Source organism: Sinocyclocheilus anshuiensis, unplaced genomic scaffold (assembly GCF_001515605.1).
Source record: "Sinocyclocheilus anshuiensis isolate Anshui unplaced genomic scaffold, SAMN03320099.WGS_v1.1 scaffold459, whole genome shotgun sequence".
NCBI classification, from domain to species: domain Eukaryota; kingdom Metazoa; phylum Chordata; class Actinopteri; order Cypriniformes; family Cyprinidae; genus Sinocyclocheilus; species Sinocyclocheilus anshuiensis.
In genome coordinates this window covers 53,035-58,408 of record NW_015548216.1, presented here as the reverse complement: position 1 = coordinate 58,408, position 5,374 = coordinate 53,035, and the positions used below count along the sequence as shown (strand labels likewise).

Genomic DNA, 5,374 nt, shown 5'->3' with positions numbered 1-5,374 from the left:
TTTTGGTTCCTCTGGCTTACTTAGTTGGGGACACTTAATTTCCAGCGATATCGTTGACTTGATTGCACAGATACGATTTAAACTGAACTGAGCTGGATTGTCAGTGCCGGGGCTCGAACTAGGGTCTCTGGCGCAAGTGTCTTAATTTCCACCACTGAGCCACAGGAGGCAGTCATGTGAAAACAATAGCACTGATTACAAGAGGCACAACACTGACACGAGAGTACCATAGGGACCTCTAGTGGCAAAAATTAGACATTACAAAGCAAAAACTCTGACAGGACCCCTCCCTCTAGGAACGGCTCCTCACGTTCCCTCCAGGACAACTGGGCTTGCGAGCGTGAAATTCCTGAATTAGTTTGGGGTCCAAGATGTCCTTGGCAGGAACCCAGGAGCGCTCCTCAGGGCCATAGCCTTCCCAGTCCAGAAGATACTGCCGGGACCCACATACTCGACGGACACCCAGTATTCTGTGGACCGTGTAAACTGGCTGGCCACCGATGATATGAGGAGGGGGAGGTTTACCTGTCGCAAGAAAAGGAGAAGACAAAACAGGTTTTAACAGGGAGACATGAAAAGTGGGATTTATCTTCAAAGACTTAGGCAAGTATAAACGATAAGTAACTGGGTTACCTTTCCTGGCAATCTTGAAGGGACCGATGATCCTCTGGGAAAGTTTACGGGACTCCACCCGCAAGGGAATGTTCTTAGTGGAGAGCCAGACTCTTTGGCCAGGGCGCAGAGTGGGGGCAGGTCTGCGTCTGCGATTAGCCTGGTGTTGGTACTGCTGAGAGACCTTAAGGAGCTTGAATCTGGCCTTTTTCCATGTCTGGCGGCAGTGCTTAAACTGCTGAGCAGAGGGAACTGCGACCTCCACTTCTTGTTCAGGGAATAGTGGAGGGGTGTACCCGAACTGGCACTCGAAAGGGGACATGCCTGTAGCAGAGGAGCGAAGGGTATTGTGCGCATATTCCGCCCACATGATGAAGGAAGACCAAGAGGATGGGTTGTTAGCTGCCATACACCTCAGTGTCGTCTCAAGATCTTGGTTAAGCCTCTCCGTTTGCCGATTGGACTCCGGGTGGAACCCAGAAGATAGACTCACTGTAGGCCCCAGTGATTGACAAAATGCCCGCCAGAATCAGACATGCCTGTAGCAGAGGAGCGAAGGGTATTGTGCGCGTATTCTGCCCACATGATGAAGGAAGACCAAGAGGATGGGTTGTTAGCTGCCATACACCTCAGTGTAGTCTCAAGATCCTGGTTAAGCCTCTCTGTTTGCCCATTGGACTCCGGGTGGAACCCAGAAGATAGACTCACTGTAGCCCCCAGTGATTGACAAAATGCCCGTCAGAATCGGGAGGAAAATTGGGGTCCTCGATCAGAGACGATGTCTTGTGGGATGCCAAAGACTCGAAAGACATGGGTTATAACCAATTCAGCCGTTTCTTTAGCGCTGGGTAGTTTGGGCAGAGGAATAAATCGGGCGGCCTTGGAGAATCTATCAACTATGACCATGATAGTGGTGTTGCCTTGTGATAGCGGAAGTCCAGTGATAAAATCCATGGAAAGGTGAGACCAAGGTCTATGAGGTATGGAGAGAGGGTGCAACAGCCCCTGAGGAGAACGGTGAGAGACTTTACGTTGGTTGCACGTGGGACATGCGTTTACAAATGTTGTCACATCCTCCTTGATGGTTGGCCACCAAAATCGTCTTTGGAGGAACTCAAGAGTGCGAGAAGTATTAACATGACAAGTGAGACGAGAGGAGTGTCCCCACTCGAGGATCTGGGAGCAGACAGCTTTTGGGACAAACAGACAGTGGGTTGGCCCCCCTCCTGGGTCAGATTCTCGGGCTTGGGCCTGTTTTACAGTATTTTCCAAATTCCACCTGATAGGAGCTATTATCTTGGAACTGGGGATAATTGATGCAATAGAATCTTCCTGAGGAGTGTTTACATATACTCGGGACAAAGCAACAGGTTTTAGGTTCTTAGAGCTGGGGCGGTAGGATAAGATGAACTGGAATCGGTTGAAGAATAAGGACCAACGTGCCTGGTGGGGGTTGAGTCGCTTTGCCTGCTGAATATATTCCAGATTTTTGTGGTCTGTGAGTACTTGGAATGGGTGTTTGGCCCCCTCAAGCCAATGCCTCCACTCTTCAAGCGCTAGCTTAACTGCCAGTAACTCTCGATCCCCTACATGATAGTTCCTCTCAGTTGGTGTAAGGCGGTGGGAAAGGAATGCACACAGATGCAGCTTGTTGTCCTCCCCCCTTTGGGATAACACAGCTCCAACCCCTACATCCGAAGCATCGACCTCCACGATGAAGGGTTTATCTGGGTTAGGGAGAATGAGAATAGGTGCAGAGGTGAAATGGCTTTTTAGTCTGCTGAAAGCCAACTCTGCTTCAGGTCCCCAATAAAAACTGGTTGTGTTCCCCTTGGTGAGGGCAGATAAAGGAGCTACCACAGTACTGAAGTTCAGGATGAACTTGCGATAAAAATTGGCAAAGCCAAGGAAACGCTGTCCCTCCTTTACCGACGAAGGGGAGGGCCAATCCACAACTGCTTGAACCTTTTGAGGGTCCATTTGTATCTGGCCAGGCTTGATGATGAACCCCAGGAACTGAACTTTGGTCACATGAAATTCACATTTCTCAGGTTTAACATAAAGATGGTTATCAAGAAGGCGTCTGAGAACTTTACTGACGTGTTTTACATGCTCTTGGAGGGAACTCGAGAAGATGAGGATATCATCTAAGTAGACAAACACAAATTGGTTGAGCATGTCTCTAAGAACGTCATTGATGAGAGCTTGAAATACTGCAGGAGCATTAGTGAGACCAAAGGGCATAACTAAATATTCATAGTGCCCAGTGGGCGTGTTGAAGGCGGTCTTCCATTCATCTCCTTGTCTGATGCGCACAAGATGGTAAGCATTGCGCAAGTCGAGCTTAGTGAAGATGGAGGCCTCTTGCAGGATTTCGAAGGCAGTGGCCATTAGCGGCAAGGGATAGCGGTTTCGAATAGTTATCTTATTAAGGCCCCTGTAATCAATACACGGCCGAAGTCCGCCATCCTTCTTCCCAACGAAAAAGAATCCAGCTCCAGCAGGGGAAGTGGATGGTTGGATGATACCTGCCGCAAGGCCTTCGTTAATGTATCTGTCCATAGCAGTTCGTTCGGGGGGAGACAAAGAGAATATACGACCTCTGGGGGGACAGGTTCCTGGGAGTAGCTCAATGGCGCAGTCATAAGGATGATGAGGAGGTAAGGAGGTGGCCCTCCTTTTACTGAACACTGCTTTGAGGTGGTGGTACTGCACAGGGACTTGAGACAGATCTAGGGGTTCGTGGGATTCAAGAACAGGGTCAGGGGAGTTCTGGGCCAAGCATGTAGTCTGACAGGTGGGTCCCCAACTGAGAACAGCACCAGTGGACCAGTCAAAGTGTGGATTATGCTGGAGAAGCCAAGGGTGACCGAGGATAACAGGGAACTCGGGAGACTGTATGAGGTGAAAGCACATTCTCTCCTGGTGCTGGTAAGTGACGAGACATAGGAGAGAGGTGAGGTGGGTTATTTTCCCTGGAGCTAACGGTCTTCCATCCAAGGCTGTCACAGTTAGGGGGGCAGGAAGGGAATTAATAGGGATCTGGAGACTCTTGGCAAGGGAAATATCCATGAAATTCCCGGCAGCGCCAGAATCAATCAATGCCTGGAGCTGGTGTTTTTGGTCTCCCCAAGTGAGTTTGACGGGAAGGAACAACCCAGAGTTGGAAGGTGAAACGGTGCGTGTAACTCCCGTTACAGTCCTTCCCTGCCTGTACGGGACTGGGCGTTTCCCGAAAGCGCGGGGCAGACGGAGCGAAAATGGCCATACAATCCACAATATAGACAACAGCGCTCTCTCATACGACGATCTCGTTCTGATGGGGAAAGCCTAGTCCTACCCAATTGCATGGGTTCCGAAGAATCTTGGGGCACTGGTAGCATTTGAACAAGAGCTGGACTGGCAGACAATGTGGAAAGAGATGGGCGGTTCAGGCTTCTCTCCCTCAGGCGATTATCCAGCCGGATTGCTTGATCCATAAGAGTCTCGAGATCAAGAGCAGGTTCTCTGGTAGCCAGATCATCCTTGATTGCCTCGGACAGACCATTCAGGAAACACACCATGAGGGCCTCATTGTTCCAGCCGCTCCCTGCTGCAACTGTCCGAAACTGAATAGCATAGTCAGCCGCGCTGCCATTACCTTGACGGAGGGTGAGAAGTCTCTTAGAGGCTTGTCGGCCACTGAGGGGGTGGTCAAAGACTCGCTTGAACTCCTTTTCAAACGCAGAATAACTTGAACAGAAGGGCGCCTGTGCCTTCCAGACCGCTGTTGCCCAAGAAAGAGCCTTGCCAGAAAGGAGGGTGATAACATATGCGATCTTGGCCCTATCTGAGGGGAATGAAGATGGTTGTAATTCAAATGTGAGAGAGCACTGAGTCAGGAAACCATCACATGCACTGGGATCACCTGAGAAATGTTGTGGTGGAGGTAGGCGGGGTTCAGTCAGAGGGGAGAGCACTCGAGAATCCGGAAGGGGTACAGAGGCAGCAGTAGGGGCAGTAGCTGAAGTAGAGGGCAGCCGGTCAAATATCTGACGGACAGAAGTCATGAGATCAGACAGCACCTGTGAGTGTTTAACCATCAAAGTCTCCTGCTGAGCTAGTGCCAACTCATGGTGTTGGACTGTGGACTCATGCTGAGCAACTGTGGCAAGGAGTTCTTGAGAATTAGGCGTCTCTGGGTTCATAATGTGGCTTGGTTATTCTGTCAGAGCCGGGGCTCGAACTAGGGTCTCTGGCGCGAGAGTCTCAATTTCCGCCACTGAGCCAAAGGAAGCAGTTGAACCCAATAGTCAGCAGAAATGTTACAAAAATCCTTTCCTTAATGAAAGGCACAAAAAAGAAAAATCTTCAGTCCAAAAAGGATCCAAAAGGAGAATAATAATCTCTAAAACAAAAACTCAGGAAAAAGACAAAACAGCCAACTTAAGCACAGGGAAACAATCCAAAAAAGCTTTTGAAGTATAGTTCTTTGAACTAGAGCAGACTTACGTCAGCAGCTGACTTAGGAACAACAATAACCAAGCAAAGAAACAAAGGAAGTGACCAGTTTAAATACACAGCCCAGAACGAGGCACATCTGAAAACAATAGCACTGATTACAAGAGGCACAACATTGACACGAGAGTACCATAGGGACCTCTAGTGGCCAAAATGAGACATACAAAGCAAAAACTCTGACAGTATGATGCGATTTCAAGTTTTCCTTTCTCTTTGGAGTGTTACAAGCTGATTGTGCATAGATAAGATCCCTGAAGTTGCA

At 49.2% G+C, this 5,374-nt stretch overlaps 1 protein-coding gene across 2 annotated transcripts in view; it reads right to left on the bottom strand.

Annotated features, from left to right (window-relative positions):
• Positions 1 to 5,374, bottom strand: part of LOC107653898 (phosphatidylinositol 4,5-bisphosphate 3-kinase catalytic subunit alpha isoform) — a 42,920-nt gene that overhangs the window by 25,787 nt on the left and 11,759 nt on the right. The window lies entirely within an intron of this gene.